The sequence below is a fragment of the Kogia breviceps genome, chromosome 9, assembly GCF_026419965.1.
Source record: "Kogia breviceps isolate mKogBre1 chromosome 9, mKogBre1 haplotype 1, whole genome shotgun sequence".
NCBI lineage: Eukaryota > Metazoa > Chordata > Mammalia > Artiodactyla > Physeteridae > Kogia > Kogia breviceps.
This window is the reverse complement of record NC_081318.1, coordinates 59353450-59375393: the sequence shown is the minus strand read 5'-3', so window position 1 is coordinate 59375393 and position 21944 is coordinate 59353450. Positions and strand designations below refer to the sequence as shown.

General features: G+C 43.7%; 1 protein-coding gene across 7 annotated transcripts in view; it reads right to left on the bottom strand.

Moving 5' to 3' along the window:
* The window catches only part of DYNC1I1 (dynein cytoplasmic 1 intermediate chain 1), a 340222-nt gene extending 320383 nt beyond the window's left edge, over positions 1 to 19839 (bottom strand). For 2 of the 7 annotated variants that reach the window (XM_059074836.2, XM_059074840.2), the window contains exon 1: positions 19448 to 19773. The gene's annotated coding sequence lies outside the window, so the exon portion shown is untranslated. Of the gene's footprint in view, positions 1 to 19186 lie in introns of all 7 variants that reach the window. The other 5 variants (XM_059074839.2, XM_059074842.2, XM_067042542.1 and 2 more) reach the window with 5 other exon arrangements.
* Positions 19840 to 21944: the final 2105 nt, after the last annotated feature.

Below are 21944 nucleotides of genomic sequence, written 5' to 3'. Positions count from 1 at the left end.
AATCTCTGGTCTGACCTCTCATTGGTGCAATAATCCCATCACAGAAAATCTGCACTGGAGGTGGCACGTTTGAATTCTCTTGGGCATTGGGAACTCACAACCTTATAGGCAGCCCAGTTCTTTTTTGAACAGCTTGAATCAATCAACAGTTCTCTCCATTATGCTGATATGAACTCTCCTTTGGGGCTGCAATAGACAGGTGTCCTCATACCTACTTACCAAAGACAGGGTCCCCACGTCCATCCCTTCACCTGCTTACAGCCCAGAAGCTCTCAGCAGCACCACCTCAAATTCATCCACTTTGTATTCAAGGAGTAGTGGGGGAAGAGGAGAGCCAGAACAGAAGAGAGAGAGGGTGTGCACTGGCCAAAATGAGCCACACGGTCTCCCGCCCATCACACCCAGCCTCTAGCTCATCAAGCTTTTACCTGTGGTGCTGGCCCCAAGCACACGGACCTTTTAACTTTCTGGACTCAAACAAGCCGAAGGCCTCCAGGATTTAGCCACAGTGGATCTGTATCACATTCGCATTTAATGTAACATGACTTTGGAGTGGTGGAGGTAATCATGGGGCGGGGGGAGTTTGGAAATGTGTCCTCGGCAGACCTGAATTCCAAGATCAGAATAGAGGCCAACTTCTCTCAAGATGCTTCCAGTGGGTAGAACAGGAGAGCATCTTTCCTTCGTGAATACATGTCATCTGGTGAAGAGAAATGGGTGTGTTTCTTGTACTTGAATAAGACCTGTTGTCTGTGTTGGTGAACTTATAAGTGCAGGAGTCACGTCTCTGTTTATGAGGAAACAACCACTCTCTGCTCTGCAATTCAGAGAAAACACTGTCATAAACCATGTGCAAGTAAGTGCTCGATAGCAGCTCTTAGAAAAGAGGCTGAGTTAGAGGACCTCAGGGCTGAAAGGACCGTCAAGGTCAGCTGGTACCTCTTCCTCTCTCATCATGCTGTGACCCATGGAGGGTGACTTTCGTTAAAGTTCATTTGAATAGAGAATTAAAATAGGCACATGAAACTAATTAATTTAAAAAATCACATGAACATAGTAGCTCCAAACAGAAAAAACAAGGCAAATATCCATCAATAGGAGAATGGATAAACAAAATGTGGTATGTTCATACAATGGAATACTATCCAGAAATAAAAAGAACAAATTACTGATTTAAAAAAAAAAAAAAAAAAAGAATAGAGGCCAACTTGATACTCTACAGGTCTCTGGACTAAGGTTGCCTCACAGGCCAGGAAAATGCTAAGTGACCATCTGGCTCTTACAACGTACTCACCCTGATCTACTGAGCACAGAAAGAAATGCCCACGTGATCCGGACTCAGGAAGGTAAGACTTCCAGAATCCTAGGAATTCTCAAGCACACATTCATTCTGGGCCCAGACACTCAACAAGTGACACATTTCAGGAAGTCAGTGTTTGTACTAAACACACCAAAATGATCCAGGGGGAAATATTTAAACCCTATAAGAAATGTAAAATTAAGTAGGATTTATTCTTTCCAATCTCACCACAACACTAGGAAGTGGGCACTATTATTATCAATCCTGCAGCACAGATGAAGAAAATGAGGAACCAGGAGGCAAAGTAACTTGTCAAGGTCACACAGCTAGTAAGTAGTGACACAGGGATTTGAACCTTGGCCCCAGAGGTCATGCTCTCGTACTACCTCTTAATCACTGTTACAATTAGTTTAGGATCAAATCAGGCCCAAAAACAAAAGAGGAAAAATGACGATAACCCATTAATACTAATGGTTTTGCCTGGTTAACACTGATGTCTGGTCAGCCTACAATACACATTCAAAGAGGTGATTATTCATTTAATTATTAACAACTTCCCTTGTTTGAACCTCCATTACACTTTGTTATACTTCTATTAGGTATTTATCACATTTTACCTTATACAGTAACCATGTGATAGATGTGATAACATAAAACCCTATGTTACGGATATTAAACTTTCCTATTTTTCTCTGATTAGACATCAGCCCCTTAGGTCTATACCTTGCTCATCTTCATGTGCCTATGAAGCACCAAGTCTGGCTCACGGTTGCCACTCCCTAAGTACTAAAGAATGTTCCAGACTAGAATTGAAAAACTACTGAAGGAAGATAAATTTCACCCCTACACATATTTATTGTATTCGTTATCATAAAATCTAGACTTGTAAGCCCACTGACTCCAGGACCCTGTTATCTCTCATGACGCTGAAACCATTCAAATGCACTTTATATTCTAAATGGGCATTCTTTCAGGTGCTACTAAAGTTGGGTGTTGAAACTATCTCAGTGAGCTTCCTAGGGATGTGGTCAGCAGCACAAGTAGGCAGAACTCAGGCAAGCCCCTCCCTTCCAGTCATTTGGATTAATTACAAACATTCCTATTCCCCTCCTCCAGGACCATGCTTAACAACCCCTTTGCAGTCAAGGGCAGCCATCTGATCTGCTTTGGCTAATGAAATGTGAGGGACTAGGGCACACTTATCAAGATGAAACCTCTCTCAGCATAAGTCTCTGAGTGAACATGGTCACCAGGGCCCTTTACTGACCCACACTAGACATGTAACACGAGTGAGAAAAATCTTTCATCGTGCTACCCTGCTCAGGTTTGGGAGTTGTCTTTTATTGAATCTTGATGCAGCCTAACCCTACCGGTACTCTGCCATGGCCCCAACACACTCCAATGATCCAGCATTCTGGTTACTTTTCACCTTTCTTGATTTGTTGTTGGCAGCTTCCAGTACCCTCCCTTTACCACCCCCCACCCAAGCCTGCTGTGGACTGCCCTCTGAAAAGGGTGTCACAAAGACTCTGTCCTTGACCAAACCCTAGACAGGTTCCCCCGCGTGGTTTTCAACTAGGCCCAGTCGGGGGGCATGTTCTCAAGAGCCCAGTTTTAGCAAGAGTCCTGAGAAGTCAGTTTAGCCAGAATCCCCCAACCGCGATATCTGAACACCAGCACCTGACTGATATCTGATTGGATTCCTCACACCTCACCACCTCCCAAGTGATAGCTGATCACCTTGGCCTGCCTTTATCAAGAATCCTATTAGGTTCGTTTAGCCTGAATCCCTGCCCTTATCCCTGATGTTTCCTCTTAATAATTTTCCATCCACTGATCCCCACCCGGCTACTTGGCGATAAATTCCCACCTGTCCTTTTATTCAGAGTTGAGCACAATCTTTCTCCCCGTTGCAAAACCCCACTGCAGTGGTCCTGATATCTATCATGATACAGAGTCCCCCTGAATAAAGCCTGCCTTACCATTTCTTTAACAAGTATTAGGAATAAATTTTTCTTTAACAGGTGTAAAGACTAAGAAAGCACTAAGTGTCATTATTAAACATATGGTTGTCAGAACATGTGTCCTGGTCAAAGTAACTTTCATTTTGAGTTTTCCCCAAAGAGTTTACAAAATATTCTTTTCCACTTGCTGCCCAGATCTACCTTCCCAGTGTTTAGGAAGGCAACGGTGGGGTTGACATTGTCAAGGGGTGTTAAAACAAAGAGACTACAAGCCCCAAATTGAGTCACCTGTGCTAAGTCTATGTCACCAAACCAAAACTTGATACCTAATTTAATTAAAGTTTCAATCCCTCCCAGGAGCAGAATCTTAAACTAGTTACTCTGGAATTACCTGATCGGCACTAGTGAGGTAAATGGGATGCAGCCTGATGCATGAATCGTTGAATAAAGCCAATAAGATCTTTAAAATTTACTCAGTTGAATTTTTTTTAACAGACTTGGTGGCGGCAGTGGGTTTCAAAAGAAGCTTTTCACAGCTTCAGGGATGATGAGAAACACAGGCGTGGTACCCACAAATCCTTTGAGTTCTCTTGTTTCTCATCATCTCTGAGGGCTGTAAGTTCCTCTCAGTTCTCAGCTCTGCTGTCTTTGTGCAGAGGTCCCAATCTAACTGACTTTCCAGTCCAGGGCTTAGCCGGTCACCTTCAGCTGGCAGACAGTTCCATCTGGAACCCAAGTCCCTACCACGGCTTCAATCCACATTTCCCTATTTGACTAAAATCCCTAGTTCCATGTTGGGAACTGCTGGTGATTCAGTCTGCAATTCCTCATTTGTTTGGAATGCTAGTCCGCAGTCACTATCTGTTGGGGTGTGCTGATTCAGTCCTTTCCCCAGTCCCCAGTAGCACACTGAGAACTGCTGGTGGTACACACAAGGCCAGTCCACAGGAACATGTCTTTGGTGCTGCTGGTGTGCTAGTGTGCACATTATACAGATAGAGGCTATTGCTGATGGAATCTCAGAAGCCAAAAGCTGCAAAACTGGTGGGCCTGGATTGAGAACTTAAAAGCTGTTAGAGTGCTACCTAACTCTAAGACTCGTGTGCTAGATAAGTTGGTCACAGAATGGCTAGACTGACACTAGGTCACCCACAAAACCCAAGAAAATTTTCATCCAACAAGGTACATTGTAAACCACCACACAATCCCCGGTCTACCAGCACATCCCTCTTAGGTAGTAATTCGGCTTGGAGAGACCCAAGACCTACCTACCTTTAAAAAAAAAAAAAAATGGGATCTTTAAGTTCCAGAGTTGAGCATGTCACCTTCTGGCACACCTGCTCATTTTCTCTAAGAACTATAGTCCTGGAAACTGTATATATCTACAAAAACTGCAAAATCTTACTAAAAACAACCTAGAATTACAATGGCCATGATAGGAAATGTTCCAATTAGATTGACTGTTCATTTAAGAAGTACATTTGAAAGCAAGAGTTCCCAAATCAACAAACAGAATGGGATATCTATTTTAATTGGTATGCAGAAGCTTCCAAAAAGCTTCTAGATTCCAAAACAGCATCATTAAAAAATTCATTGCAGGGCTTCCCTGGTGGCGCAGTGGTTGAGAGTCCGCCTGCTGATGCAGGGGATACAGGTTCGTGCCCCGGTCTGGGAAGATCCCACCTGCCGCGGAGTGGCTGGGCCCGTGAGCCATGGCCGCTGAGCCTGCGCATCCGGAGCCTGTGCTCCGCAACGGGAGAGGCCACAACAGTGAGAGGCCCACGTACCACAAAAAAAAAAAAAAAAAAAAAAAAAAAAAAAAATTCGTAAGTCTAATTAAAAATTAATAAAGATGCAAGAGGTACCTAAAAGACAGTAAGACACGTAACCCCTACCTCTCCCTCTATCCACCTTTACCTGAGTACTCATTCTAATTCTCTATCTAAACTGCCTTTCCACCCTGGAGTCACCTTTTAAAATAAACCACCCATCCAAGGCTGCAGGAGATCTTCCCCAGGTATCTTTCACTCCTCGGACAAAGACCAAGCTAAGGACCATAATTAAAGAATTTCCTAAACCCACGGAGGATCCCCGAAAGTTTTCTGAAGTATTTAGAGTCCTCATTGGAGCCTATGATCTGGGGCTGCCAGATCTTTATCAGCTCGTGCACATGCTGGTAGGACCTGGGGAAGCCCAAAATTGTATGCAAGAAGCAGGATGGCGTAACCCGACTGATGATATTCAAGATCCTCAATCTTCATCACAGTCCCCTTACGGAGCAGAAAAAGCTTGCAAAATGCAGCTGATCTTCTAATAGCCATTCCTAGTCTTCCTTGCCCACGATGATTGGTCTGTTATTCATACATGCAAACAAAAAATGAATCTGTGGCCGACTTCAAAACCCAACTGGAAGCTCTCTTCCTAAGGCATCCTGGGTTCCATACAATATATGATGTCACCCAACCTGCTCTAGTTGCCCAACTTGTAAATGGATTATCTCCTGAGATTAGCAGATTGATAAAAAGGCAGAAAATAGGACAGGAGGCCACTGGTTTGACTGAACTCATGACCACTGCTGAGCACTTTGAAAGGACTAATAAGACCGTAAACAAAAGTCTGCCAAACTATTAGCCTTTACAATTACAACAGTTCCAAGGCCAGAGACCTAAAATAATACCTGGGCCTCCCACACTGCACCCTCCAAGAGGGTCCGTCATCAAAACATTGGCCTTGGGATCCATGTCTCAATTGTAATCAACTGGGGTACTGGAAAAAAGATTGCTCTCATTGATCCTGTAAAAATTCTTCAACATCAACTTAAATTCTCTCACATCTTCCCCCAAAGGGGAGCCCTCATATGGGCCCCTCCAAGAGTTGACAGGACTCCGACAGATTCTCTGGTAAACTGCCACCAGTAATTCCTTTACATAGCCAAGGGGAAATTAAAATTTAATGGGAAACCTTGCCAAATTGTGATAGACACCAGAGCTACACTCTCTACTTTAAACCCCAGAGGACAACAAATGCCTTGGAGTGAAAAAGAAGTTTCCACAGTGGGTATCTAATAAAATTCTATCTCAATCAGTACAAATGACTCTGGGACCTTTCACTGAAAAACATTCCTTTTTGCTATGTGATACAGCTGTAGTCAATCTATTAGGTAGCAATCTCCTTTCTAAATTAAAGGGGCTAGGGCTTCCCTGGTGGCGCAGCGGCTGAGAGTCCGCCTGCCGATACAGGGGACGCGGGTTCGTGCCCCGGTCCGGGAAGATCTCACATGCCGCGGAGCGACTGGGCCCGTGAGTCATGGCCGCTGAGCCTGCGCTTCCGGAGGCTGTGCTCTGCCACGGGAGAGGCCACGACACTGAGAGCCCCGTGTACCGCAAAAATAATAATAAATTAATTAATTAAAAGGGCTTATACATTTTGCTTCTAATGGAGACCTCATCTTAGAATGTCCTGACTAAACGGAACCTGATCTTCTATGTTCTTTACAATCTGTCCTTGATACAGAAGAGGAAGAATTCCAGCAAAAGACCTCTAACTTAATTGAGGTGCCTGAAAATCTGTGGGCTACCTCTAACACTGACACTGGGAAAATAAGAAGTGCAGAGCCTATAAAAATTCGGAGAAACATAACTAAACCTCTTCCTAAACTGCCTCAATATTCATTAAAGCCTAAGACCACACAAGGCTTCATACCAATAATAGAAGACCAATTCACACAGGGGCTAACCATTCCCTGTACCAGCCCTTGTAACACCTGGTCTTATCAGTCCCAAAACCTAATGGGTGGGGATGGAGATTTGTCCAGGAGTTGAGAGCTATTAACAAGATTCCCCATTTTCCAGTTGTTCCATTCCCCAAAATCCTTTGTCTCAAGTTCCATCAGACTCAAGATCGTTCACGTTGTGGAGCTTTGTCTTCTTCAGAGTCCCTGGGGAACCCAACAGTCACTATCTATGCATCTTTACTTGGAACAATCAACAACATACCTGGACAGGCATGCCTCAAGGGTTCATTGAGGCCCCTTCTGATTTTTTCCCAAGTGCTCCACCAGAATTTATGTACCTTCCAGGTCCCTAGGAAATCGACCCTTCTACAGTAAGAATATAGATGACCTTTTGCTATATTCAGTTACCAAAGAGGCATCCATAAAGAATTCCACTTATTTGCTACAACAGTTAGCTAAAAAAGACATAAAGTCTCCAAGGGAAAATTACAATTATCTCTAGACACTACTCATTACCTAGGTCATAATCTAAGCGCTGAAGGAATCCAGCTGCCTCCAAAAGGAATTAAGCTAATCCCAGAATTCCCTAGGCCAACACCTAAGCGACAGCTTTGTGGATTCCTAGGCCTGGCTGGTTATTGCAGACTATGGGTTCCTAATTTTTCTCTCGTGGCTTTCCTGCTCTATGAACTCACTAAAAACTCAGTCCTTGAACCAGTTCCTGGGGAAGATAAACATGAGCAGGCCTTTATCAAACTAAAACAAGTGCTGCAAGAACCGCCTGCCCCAGGGCCACCCAACTTCAAAACCTTTCCCCTTATTTGTACATGAAAGAGATAACCAAGCCCTGGAGAATGCTCACACGAGAACATGGTAAGCATAGGCCTAGTGCTTATTACAGCACACAATTTGAAGCAGTTGCTCTTACCTATCCCAACTGCCTTAAGGCTGTAGCTGCAGAGTTAGCAGAAGCCTCAGCAGATTTAACCCTAGGAAATGACATTTATTTACAAACTCCACATATTGTCCAAGGTCTTCTTAATTCTGAATTGACTCAACATTTCTTTGCAAACACACTCACCTCCTATGAGATCCTTCTGCTTTCACCACCTAAACTGCCTCTAAACATTATAAGGTCCTTAATCCTGCTACGTTACTACCCCTCCTGAAGAAAGTGAGCCCCAAGACCTCGAGGTAATAACATCCCATTTTGTGACACCACGTCCTGTCAACAAGAAGCCATTGCAATGAGAAGGCGGCACGACGCAACGAAGAGCAACCCCAGTTCATCACAACGAGGGAAAGCCTGCGCATAGCAACGAAGACGCGACACAGCCAAAATAAATAAATAAATAAATATATATATATATTTTTAAAAGAGCCCTTGTTCCAGACTTTTGCCACCCTGATGTCCTTGCAACAGGCAACAGCCTGCTTCTGAGTCAGAGAAATCACGATGGGCAAACAATGGTTGTAAATTCAATGACCGGTCAGGGCTACAGGAAACCCAGATGGTGCCTGGCTCTTGCTGACTCCCTGACAAACCCCATTTTTCGGTTTTTGCATTCCTTCACCCACCGTGGTGCAATTAAGACGAGTGAAATCATGAATAAACACTGGTGGAGGGCCTTCTATAAAATTATAAAAACAGTTTACCACCAATGTCTGACCTGTCAGGTCCATAATCCTGAAAAAACTATGTCTGTTCCCAGAGACCACAAACCTCCTCCCTCTGGACCCTCTGAACACCTGCAGCTGGACTTCATTCAACTGCCACTTAGCATGACTTATCAATATGTTCTTCTTATCGCATGTATGTTTTCTGGATGGATTGAAGCCTTCCCCTGCTGCAAGGCCGATGCCTTCACAGTGGCAAAGAAACTGTTAGAAACCGTGTTTCCCACTTGAGGTGTACCTTCCACAATCTTCAGCAACTGAGGTAACCAGTTCACTGGGCAAATCATATAAGCTTTAACAAAACCTTGTAAACTTCTTGAAATCGTCACTGTCCCTGTAATGCTCAATCATCAGGCAAGGCTGAGAGAAGTAATAGATCCTCAAATTCAAAACCTCCAAACTTGCTCAAATTGTTAGAGTCCCTTGGCCTAAGGTATTGACTCTGGTTTTGCTGACTATTCGCAGTACCCCTTTTGGGAAACATAAACTTACTGCACATGAGATAGTCACCAGCAGACCAATGTCTATTGTGTACAAATTTTCTGTTGATCCCTTGTTATTTCACATTAACATGACCAGCTATTGCAAGTCTTTAATGTCTTATGCTGAAGCTTATCACCGACAGATTTAAAAAAGCTCTCCCAGATCCCAATTCAAAGAATCCTGTTGGCCACAGTATGGAGCCTGGTGACTGGGTATTCTGGAAACATCATCAGAGGAAGACAGCTCTTGAACTCAGTTGGAAGGGATCTTACCAAGTGCTCTCGACTGCTGACACCACTGCAAAACTAAAAGGCATTGAACCCTGTGTACATATCTCAAAGCTTAAGAAGGCTCCACCTGATATCTGGTCCTATACAAACACTGGAGACCAGCAAATCAAATTGACTAGGAAGAGAAGTAGCCAACATCAAGGTAGACTGCTTCTACCAAACACCAGATCAAGACTTCATACTTTAAACATAAACCCCTTTCTTCTTCCCTCTTTGCTTCACTCTGGCATTGGCCTGGCAAGATAACGCCATCATCTGTTATCTTCCAGACCATTGTGAAGGGGGATAATCTTTCAGACTGTTGCATTTGTCATCAAAATCTCTGATCTCTCCATGATGCTAGAGACCCCCTAGCCCTCTCTGTGACCAACTATTCTTCTATTCCCAACGTCACCACAAAATATAATTGACTCCCCTTAGAAGGCACTTACAGAGTCCAACTTTTATAGCCAGTGCTTGTTTCAACTTTCTCCATTGATAACTCTACTTGACCAATTAGACACAAACACCTACACAAACTGTAGTACATTTGCACACTCACATTCTTATGATGATCTAAATCAGATCTTACCCTAATCATGAAAAGATCTCACCAGCAGCACCCATTTTTGCAAGGAATTTAGAGCAACTTTTTATTTCAGGTTAGGAGATTTACCTCCCAAATGCACCGGAAACCTAACTGACCCTTGTCTTGAATGGGTAAATGCAACAATCCCTTGGAATGAATTCATCGAGAGTGCCACATTAGCGGGAGCGGTTTGTGCCCCCTCAGGATTTACCTTTGTCTGTAGTGGTTATTATTCTCCTTGGGCCTACGAGTGTCTGGATGGCTGGCCTAAAACTGGGCAATGCCTCTTAGGTAACCTAACTGTTCACAGACTGACACAGCTCATTGGTCACCTCCCCTGAATTTACATCATTGAGTTAAAAAGACCTACCAGAAGGTGCTCATGATTCTGGATTTGCTTCTGTTGGCAGGTCCCTACTTCCCTGGTTCAGAGTGAGTACAAATGAAGCTATGATTAAGAATCTCTCCTTAACTCTTGAAAACATTGCAGAATCCACTTCTAAAGCAAGAGCTGCCCAAGAAAAATCCTTAGACTCTCTGGCCAAGGTTGATCCTGATAATAGGATAGCCCTTGATTGTCTTTTAGCTGAACTAGGTGTCTGTGCTATGGTCAACACCACCTGTTGTACCCATATTAACACTTCTAGGGAAGTTGAAACTCAGCTATAAAAGATCACTGAGCAAGTCAGTTGGCTTAAGAAAGTGACTACTTCAACGGGGTCTTTCTTTGACTTAATAGATTTTGATCAGTTGGGTCTTGAAGACCATGGCTCTGAAGTGCACTCCAGATATTGGGAATCGTCCTGTTTATAACAATCATAGTAATCTCCCTGGCACGATGTATTCCCACAAAAGCTTTAAATGCATGTTCACAGCAGCCAACCACCAAGTAAATGATTTCTCTAAGACGGGAATTTCAGAAAAGAAGCAAAGAAAATGACCGATGTAAAAATGTGAACTTCAAGTTGTGACCTGTGAATACCACAGAGAGGATGAGGAAAAAAAAAAAAACATGAGAACTTCAGAGCAGTAGCTGGGAGTGGCGCTAATGCGTTAAATTTTGATCACATCTCTCAGTAAAGCTGAGTCTGATCAAAAGGCAGGAATTGTTTGTTTGTTTGTTTGTTTTGGCGGTTCGCGGGCCTCTCACTGTTGTGGCCTCTGCCATTGAGGAGCACAGGCTCCGGACGCGCAGGCTCCGCGGCCATGGCGCAGGGGCCCAGCCGCTCCACGGCACGTGGGATCCTCCCGGACCGGGGCACGAACCCGCGTCTCCTGCATCGGCAGGCGGACTCTCAACCACTGCGCCACCAGGGAAGCCCAGGAATTGTTATTAAAAAAAAAAAAAAAAAAGAGAGAGAGAGAGAGACAACAGGCCCCAAACAGAGTCACTTGTGCTAACCTACATCACCAAACTGAGTCTTAATACGTAACTTAATTACAGTTTCAACCTCTCCTGGGAGTGGAAACTTAAACTAGTGTATCCGGATCAGCATTAGGCAGGTAATCTGCCTCATAGACCCTGCCATCCCCTAAAGGAAGGTGACCTTGCCACAAACAATCCCCTCTTTCGCTAGTAACTTCCTTGTCTTGCCCCCTTCTGCCTACAAAGGTCTTTCATTTTGTAAAGCTCTTCAGAGCTCCTTTCTATCTGCTAGATGGGGTGCTACCCAATTCATATTTTGCTGAAAAAAAACCAATAAGATTTTTAAAATTTACTCAGTTGAGTTTTGTTTTTTAACTGAGGTGATGTTTCCAATACCCTCGCCCATCCCCCAAAGCAAAGTTCTACCCAGTTTACTGAGGTAAATGGCTCTGTCTAGGCACAGTGTACTTGGGAAAGGGAACATTTGAAGAGACTATCCTTCTCCTCTCCTATAACTGTTTTGTAACCCAACTTTTCTATCTACTTTAAACTGAAATCTACAACTTGGCCTTCAAATTTTAGTAATTCATACTTCTTTATTTTGAAAAACAAAGGGCTCTCAAAGGAAATGAGTACAATTCCCCCCTTTAAAGTTCATGGCAAAAGATATGAGATTTCATCCTTGCTTGATATGCCAATTACTTTTCAGCAGCATTCGAAAAATATTAAAAAGCTTAAAAGAGGAAGCAGGAAAATCTGTATTCAAAACCCCAAACCTGGCCTTTACAAAGTCCCTGGGTGGTCCATATTTGCATTGAGAGATTTAGTTTGGCATTTTAACTTAGGTAAATAGACTCTCACTTTCCTCTGAGCCTGAAAACATTCAAAGACAGAGGATCCTCTTTCGGTGCCAGTGGTAACCTATACCTTCTGAAAGTGAACAAAGTCACACTTTTCAAGGAAACAAGCAGAGAAGTTTTCTGTTATTCTTTCTCCCACAAAATACACACCAATTCCCACAACCCCTTGCTATTTTGATACTAATGGGGGGGATGGTGAAACAGGAGACACGCTTCATTTTAAAAGGGGACACTGTCAAAACACACATTCCCCACAGGGCCTTCTACCCTTTCAGCCACCCAAACCCAGCAACTACTAAAATCCCACAAGCTGATTCTGAGACAGAATCCCATGATCTTCCTCTCCACATGGGCCCACTATAACATTCAACAACTTGATCAACTTTTAAAGGCTTACATATGTGCACAACAGGATCTAAACTACTTTCAAAAGGAGAGGACTTCATTCCATTTCAATTACTAAAACCTCCAGCTTGTCAAACAAAGAAATGGGTACTATTTCAAGTTAGAGCGGGAAAATCCATATCCTACAAGGGAAACTGTAGACAAAGGATATAAAATATTGTCATCATTTATTCATTAGAGCTATTTAAAATACATGGGTTACTTTTGGTTTCACTCTAGATATCAGCATAAAATAGAAATCTGACAAATGAATCAGAATTTCCCCTCCCCCTCCCAGAAAGGAACCCAAGTACTGCCCTGCTCAGAGAGTGTCAGATCAAAGTCAGATCAAAAGAATTAGACCAAGGGACTCATAAAGGAAAACACAAGACTCAAACCATCCTACCCGTCACTTCTAGAATGAAAGATTATCTTCCTCAAGACTGCCCTTCCCCCAGCAGAAATGTTCAATGTGATCCTGATTCAGGAAGGCAAGGCTTCCAGAATTCTAGGCATTACCAAGCCCACGTTCATATTGGGTCCAGACGTTCATATTGGGTCCAGACGTGCAATAGCAGCTACATTTAAGGAAGTGAATGTTTTACTAAACACATTAAAATAATCCAAGGGGGAAAGAATTAAATCTTATAATAAAAGGAAAATTAAGTGGGATTTATTCTGGCTAATATTTCAGGTCAACAAAGCTCATTGAGATCTACCACGTTTAAGACCCTCTGCTAAAAGATACAAACGATGCCTCAGGGAGCCTAGTGTCTTGAAGTGGAAGGAGGCAGGTACATAGCATAATTCATTTTTTAAAAGCATACCTTTGGTTCAAAGCAGGGCAAGATCACACAAGTCCCTGAGAAGAGAAGGCTAGAGAGTGATACCATGGCTGTTGAATGATAAAAAGTATCTTCCACGCATTGAGCATGTACCACATACTGGACCCAGTACTCTCATCATCTGCAATCCTTACAATAATTTCGCAAGCCAAGCATTGTTATCCCCATTTCACAGATGAAGAAACTGAGGCTCACACAGGCAGTCAGTGGAATATCAGGCTTTTTCTTTCCTTTCCCTTATGCTGCCTTTTAAATGTTATGCTCTTCTTATCTTGTAGAAGACCAAAGAAATGGACTTAAATTACAGCAGGGAAGATTTCAATAGAAAACCAGAACATCTAAAGCAGGGCTTCTTAACCTTGGCTGTTCTGTGCATTGTAAGCTGTCCAGTGGCACCTTGATCCTTCCCACTACAGATGCCTACAGCCACCCTCTCTCGCCAAATGTGATAACCAAAAATGTCTCCAGACATTGCCAAATGTCCCCTGGGAAGGACAATCACTCCTGGCTGAGAACCAGTGATCTAAAAACACTGGAATGGGCAGATCTCTTCCTGTAAATCACTAAATAGAAGGAAGACAACTATCCATACAGTCACCTGCCTGAGGGCAAGAGATGGGACCCGTGGCTCTGCTGTTCTTTCTGGCCCTGCCACCTTGAGTTTGAGCCACACAGACGAAGGTCATGGACCTGACTCCCAGCACGGGCCCCACAGTGACCTGTAACACACAGCACCCGTGCTAGATAAATATGTGCTCTTCAAACTGGCATTGTGTGCCACTGGCATCCATGAGGCTTTCTAAAGAGCATGCAGGAATGTTATTATGAGCTAATAACATCGTAATTTCGAGATCCGGAACTTCCATCTGTAGGCTTTCCAAAAACTGACCAACCAGAGAACACACCTGTGGCTGTACGATCATTCAGGGCCTCCTTTCCCACCTCCATTACCAGGGGGAAAAAAAGGAAGCCCAAATCTTACTGTGATGCTTGACCACAAGGTATAAAAATACCCTTTTGCTGAAGAGCTTCTTCAGGTACTTTTTAAATAGAGGTTGGTATAGCACTTAGATTTTCATTTGGATTCAAAGAATGATGTCATTGTTTTATTTTTAAATGTCAAAGTTTACAATATTCTGGAAATTACATTCATTGTGATTCTTTAAACTTACAATAAAAATGTTAGATGCCAACCTAAAATGTGTGGGGGTGAGGGAGCAGTAAACTTTTTAAAAACCTTTAGAGGTTACAGGAGAGAAAAAAGGTTGAAGCATAATGAAGCACACTGGTGGCTGTTCCCAGGCCAATCTGCTGATCAAAGGCAGTCATCCTCTACAGTGCCTGAGACTCATTTTTATTATAAAGAATGCTCTTGACTCTTACATAAATTTCTGATTTATGTGTTTGCCACACTGATGGCATTAGCTGGTCTGTACCCAAAAATGAAACAATGGGGAAGGATCGCTAGATTGACACGAACTGAAAACTAAAGGGCATGTAGGTCATCTGGTAAACAGAGGTCCCCCCAGGATTAAGTACCAAGTTAGTGTTCCAGATCACAACGAAGCCACTATATCAAGTAAGCCTCAGAACACCACACAGCTTACAACTCAGCTTTGAAGTAAGTTCATTTTTGCAACGAATAAAGTCTTGCAGCTACTCCGGCAAAATCAACCAATCAACTCTCTGGGCTTGGTTGTAGACTGCTACGCATTTGCTGCTCAGCGAGATACCTGGGCACACCTGAGAATCAAATGTGTGGGGCATGAGCACACACCTCAAAGGAAAGCGAGGCTCACTTATCCTCTGCCACGCTGAGAAATGTCTAATTTTCTTGTTCCCCTTTGATAACACATTTAGGCTTTTCCTATCAGCATGTGAGAGTGTTCTTGAGGAACTCTCCATCCTGCCACAATAAAAAGCTACACTAAACAGTACTTTTTGGCGTCCCACATAGAGAAACAATGAAATATGTTGGGAAGAGAATAAACAGGCTTTGGACTCTGGCCAACCTACATTTGAAATCCAGCCCTCCTACTAACTGGCCTCATGTGGCCTTGACCGAGTGGCTTAATGTTTCCAATCATCTGATTCCTTGTTTGTCAAATGCAGATAAAAATGTCAGCCTTACAGGGATGTTGGGAAGATTCGATGAACCCTAACTGTGAAAAGGGTAAGTGCCTAGTGAATGGTGAGCAGTGCTAGGGCTGCCTGAGGTCCTGGAGACCTCACTTGGTTGCAGCATGCATTAGTATATGTTGTACTTGGACCTGAGCACTCTAGCATGTCTCTGTAGTGAAATGCCAGCAATGTCCTGATAGCCAAGAACATTTTTTCTTGGCTGGTTCTATCAGGATAGTTTGCCTTGTTTCCAGCACATTTCAGCAGAATGGCCTCTGCTCCTCCCCCTTCCTAAACAGTGCACTTGAACCAGTGGTTCTTAATCTCTTTTTAGTCACAAATACCCAGTCTTTCCCTAGAAAACTGCATTTAGCACAAATGCATAAAATTTTGCATCAATTATATCGGGTTCAATGACCACCCGAAAACTCTCATACACCTGCCCCCTCCATGGTGCCTATGACTCCTGCTTAAGAAGACTCCTCTAAACAAAGACTCAGGAGATGCTTTATAAACATGTGGCTCCTCAGCTGGCACCTGGGTAATGGTGTCTATGTTACAATGTAAGCTTCACGCTGATAGTCTGGTACCAGGCTTCCTGCAGAGAAGCAAAGGAAACAAGTCCTGGGTACTAACGAAGAGCTCCCAGTCAAGAGGACTCATTTTTTACATGGACCTGGACAATGGTTTATAAATTTCTGAGTAATGAGAGTGGAGTTAACTTTAGTTAATCCTCAAAAGAAGTGAACCCTAGAAGTTCACGGTCCCAGCAAAGTCCCCAAAAGAACATACTTTCTCACATTTTCTAGGGAATGTAGAAGACGCAACAGTTTCTAGTAAAAGGGATCCCTGATCAATGGAACAACTATTTACATGGTATTTGAGATCCACAAAGCATTATGGGGAATTACTAGTTTCATTAAGGAGACAGAACGAAGGCAATATCTGACTTCAAAAGAGCTATGGTCCTATGTTGGTTTTGCCATATCATCCACACCTACCAATCAACTGGCAAAAAATTATGGCTACACTTAAGGCTTAAAAGAAATAGCAATGGCTCACAAGGAAAATGGGCAACAAGCCCAAAAGAAACAGACAAGCTCAGCTTTTTTGTTTCTCACAGGGGACGCTAGCTAAAATGGATGACTACTGGTTTTAGAGTCAGACCTGATTTGAATCCTCCCTCTGCTGTGTATTAAGTATATCACTTAACTCAGTTTTTCATCATCTGTAAAATATGGATAATAATGTCTACTTCATAAGATTAATATAGGGATTGAAATGAGATGACATAAGAGCCTGGTATTCAATATATGAAAATTAACCAATATAAAATGTCCTATAGAAGAGTAAAGTCAGATTGCCCAGGTTCAAATCCTGGCTCTACAACTTATTAGCCGAGCGATTTTCAGAAAGTTACTTGACATCCTTGTGTCTTAGTTTCCTTGCCTGTCAAATAGGATTACAAATAATATCTACCTCATCAGATTTTTGTGAGGATTAAATAAGTTAATACATGAGAAGTAGTTTAAAGTGCAATGCCTGGTCAAGTGCTCAGTACATTTTAGTAAATGTATTGGTAATGTAATACATTCAGCAAAGGCAGTGCAATACATTTAGGAAATGTACTGAGCACTGCTAAAGTGCTCGGAATATTATTATCAACCTTTGTTTTATTTGATGGGGCAAAGTATAGGGAGAACACGGTGATGAAAGAATATACTTACGTTTGCAATGCATGTGTGTGACCATTACATTTGATGCTATTAGGTGACAGAGGAAACAACGTGACCAGAGAGGATGAGTGGCCCACTGATGTAACTGTTGATGAAGCCTGTACACATTTGTCTGTGCGAAGAGACGTGGCTGGGTTTAAAAACTTGGCATGTATTTTACAAGACCCGTCTACATGGTTGTTTTGAATATGAACAGAGAAGCACCCAGGCTTTACCTCCAAGAATTACTTGACTCAGCACTGGAGTCAAGGAAAAGTCTCATTTATTAAATGTAGACTCTGGAAGGAATATTTGGGGAAGTAGGAGGGGTGGGAACAAAGTTCACAGAGCCCCCTCTTAGACATGAAACATGATGAGAAATGCCTGATGACGTCTTCTTACTATCTCAGTTCACTAGAAACTAGGGAACGGGGACCAACACTTGTGAGAACTCTGCTCCACTTTTCTGTGGGTTGAGTTTATCTTCTCTGCCCATATCCCTAATGGTGATTAGACCTAATGATATCAACCTGTAACACCAAAAAAGCTTCAGGACTTATTTCTAGTAGGAGAGGAGGAACAGCTGGGTGTGGGGAGGGGCTGAACCATCCCTCTCCTCCAGGGCACTGTGCAGAAGCTCAGCAACCCTGAGGTCCAAGAGAGAGGAAGCAGGTGCATCAGTACCTGAGACAGGGAAGAAAAAGAGAGATGTGGAAGATGTTATGGGCCAAAAATGGGGCCCAGAGTTGAACAGGCTGAAAAAAGCCTGCATTGGGCCCCCAACTATATTAATTAAACATACCAATGATGATGCTAGAAGATTTTTAAAAGAAATGGCTCTTGGAGCACTGGATCCTCAAACTTTAAGAAAGATTGGGGAGTTGGTTCCTATGAAGAGAACATTTGATGACTTAGTGGTAGCAATGTATAATTTTATTTTACTAAGAAACATAGTCAGAAGAGCAGAGTTTGGGTCCTTTTTTTCCATGCCGAAACTTGCACTGAGTGCAAATTTCAAATTTACTAATACTGATCAACATGTTTCTCTATAATTTCCACAGTGAAAATGTATACAGAGGCAGTCACCCATATCTGTGCTAATATTACCCATATGATGTCTTCTGCAGCTACCATGCCTTCCTGTTGGTTATGCTTTCTGCTAATCTGGAATATTTGGAAGCAATTTTGCACAACCCCGAACTACAATAAGTCTACAATGCCCACTTGAAAGGCATTCCAGGCAAGAAAATGGCTGGCTACTTGTTCTGCCCCTTACCTAGATGTGGGAGAGTCCAGGATAACGAATATATTCCATCTGCTGCATTTTGCTGAGCCTCTAATTTCCTAAGTAATTTCCTGTCCTGATCCTGGGTTTCTGTTCATCCTTATTACAAGTCATGAGACTCTCGCACACTCAGTTCCCATCAGGGTAGCCAGGGTCACTGACCTTATGATGACGACTCACGGATTTATAAGGCCAGAGCGATGCGGTAGTGGGAGTGGGGGAAGGAGAGGCACGCGGCCGCGAAGGTGTTTACAAAAACACATCCCCCAGCCACACTTTTTTCTTGCAGCAGTGAGAGAAACTGGCACCTTCTTGCGTGAGTGTTTAATCAATGCCTTGCTGGAAGTACATTCGCTTCCTTCGGCTTGGCGGATAGCAACAGCATTTAAGAGCTTTGCAGACAACTGAAAATGTACTCAAACAGCATCCATTCCCCTCCCTCTGCAGCCTCCCCCCTCCCTCGGGGGCCGTCATCTGGTTGCCCTGAGGGGTGCGGATTTCACTGCCGCTAACCTTCTGCTCTCCAGGAGAAAACCGAGGCGGAGCGCACTGGGACGCCCCTCCCAGCCCACAAGGTGATGACACCACTACTCACTCTTTCTCATCTGCCCTTGCCTCCCGGCTTAGCCGGGAGAGCCGCAGCAAGGGGCTGCCGCTGCCGGGGGAGGGGGGCGCTTTCGGGCGCCGCGGAGCACGCAGGAGCCTGGGGAGGGGGCCGAGGCCAAGGTCCGGCTGCGGCTGCCGCGGCCGCACTATACTGCCCAGCGGCTCCAGAAGACGACAACCCGGGGGCGGGAGGGTTGAAGAGGGGCGCGGAGGCGGCGGCCCGGGGAGCGCGACCCCCGCTCCCGTTTACCTGGACGCGGTCGGCGGCGGCAGCAGAACTAGGCTCGAGAGCGCGGCCACGGCTCCCCGGCGGCGGCGGCGCTCCTGCGCTTCCCGAGGGCGGCGGGCCCGGCGCGCGCAGGATGTGCTGTCTCACGCTGCGCCGGCCGCTCGGCTCACGCTCCTCCGGGACCTACAGCACTTCCTCCCTCTCAGGAGCCTGACACTGACAGCTCCCTGCGAGCACCCAGTCTGCGGCTCGCCCCGCCCCCGGCCCACGCCCTCCACGCCCCGCGCTCCTCCCGCGGGAGGGCCCTCCGCACCCGGGATCGCGACGAGCGGGTGGCTCCGGCCCAGAGGCTGGTGGCAGCAGCGGAGCTGGGGACGTCTATCCGTCTACCCGTGCCACCGGTAGGACTCGCCTAAGTGGCTGCAAACGGAAGAGCTTCAGTGTTGTGAGAGCTCCTGCCGACATGCCAACATGGAACAACTTTCGCTCCCTGACAACTACTTTAGGTTATTTAAACAGAAATAGAGAAAGCTTAGATCCATCTGTTACGCACAAAGACTTACAGATTTAGCCTTAATTTTTCCCAGAGGAAAAAATATATATTCAGCTTGTCTCCACAACATTGCTTCTTAAAGTCCTAGCTTTTAAAAATCTGGATAACAAAATATCCTCCATATGCTAAGTGAAATAAGTCAGACAGAGAAACACAAAGACTATGTGATATCACTTGTATACGGAATCTAAAAAATACGAGGAACTAGTGAATATAACAAAGGAGCAGACGCACAGATATAGAGAAGAAATTAGTGGTCAGTGGGGAGAGGGAAGGGGGAGGGGCGTTATAGGAGTAGGGGATTAAGAGGTACTATCATGTATATTATAAACTATCATGTATAAAATAAGCTGCAAGAATATATTGTACAACACAGGGAATATAGCCAATATTTTATAACTGTAAATGGAGTATACCTTTAAAAATTGTGAATCACTATATTGCACACCTGTAACATATAATATTGTGTAACCAAGCAGAACCGAATGGGGCCTTCCCAGGGACAGACCCCTCCCCCATATCCTGTTTTAGCTCCTCTGTGAAGTGCCTAGGTAACAGTATCTGATGCACATTTCCTGAGTTGTTTTACAGACGCTAAAACCCCCAGGTGGAAGACATTAACTAGTTAACTACTCAATGACCAAGAGCACGCAGCCCCCAGGCCTATTGGCGCCTAAGGACAACCTCTAAACCTAAGGTTAACCCCTGTGACACCGCCCTGTTACCTCACCATTAACCAGTCAGAGAATTGTGCACGAGCTGATCAGCTACCCTGGGGCTCTCCCCTCCCTCACCTTGCCTTTAAAAATACTTTTCTGAAACCCAATGGGGATTTCAGGCTTTTTGAGCATTAGCTTTCCCAGACTCCTCCTATTGTGCCTTATAATAAACGCTGCCCTTTCTTTCCTTCACCACAACCGGCTGTCAGTAGGTTAGCTTTACTCTGCGCGGGCAAGCAGACCCAAGTTTGGTTCAGTAACGATTGTATATCTATACTTCAATTTTTTAAAAAAACAGTACATATGAAAAAGAAAAAAAATTTTAATAAAAATCTGGGTAACCATTCTTGGACTCCCCTAAAGCTGCCATAACAGCCGAGTTTTAAGGCCCAGAAATGGATTGGGGAATTCTAATCGATGCAGGTTTGGCACCATTTTTACGTAAGCTTCTTAGCTATCTGTGGGGTCATTGTACACATTAGAATGAAAGTAGAGAGCAAGGACTATATCTCATTCACTGCAGTATCCCCGATATCTACAACAGTGTTTGATGCATAAACGGGTGCTCAATAAATATTCATGAATTTATTTAATTGACAAGTACTACAGTATTTTCAAAATAAATATAGATCTGATTGTGAATACAATATCATACCTATCTATAAAATGGCCTTCCTTGTTCCAATTTTGCCTTGCTGACAAATTATTGCGAGCATAAGTATGGCTAAAAAAAGAGAGAGTTAAAATGTCTTTAGTTAGAAGGAATTCAAACTATTCCAGAAGAAAAATTCTATGAAACAAATACTTGCCACTGCCATGTATTAGATACTTAATATATGTCAAACACTACATATATTTTCCTTTTAAATTTTTCAGTAACACTATGTAACATACAATGCCATGCCCATAGAAAATGAATCTGAGTCTCAAAGAAGTTAACTACCTTGCCTGAATTCCACAGCTACTGAGTGATTCACCTGAGATCAGAATCCGTGTCCACCTGACTTCACAGTTTATACATTCCCACTTGGTATTACTGTCTCTCCAATATGAGGGTTGATGAATGTCCACTACCTGCAAAGCATTGTGTTATGTTAGGAGTTTCAGATGGTCCAAAATTGAGGAGAATATAATCCGTTTTCACAAGTAAGGTTAAAATCCAGTTGAAGGTGGAAAAAGAGATAAAGGCAACATATAATTAAAGACAAACCATAAGGAAATGGTCAAAGCCATACAATGTGTTAAG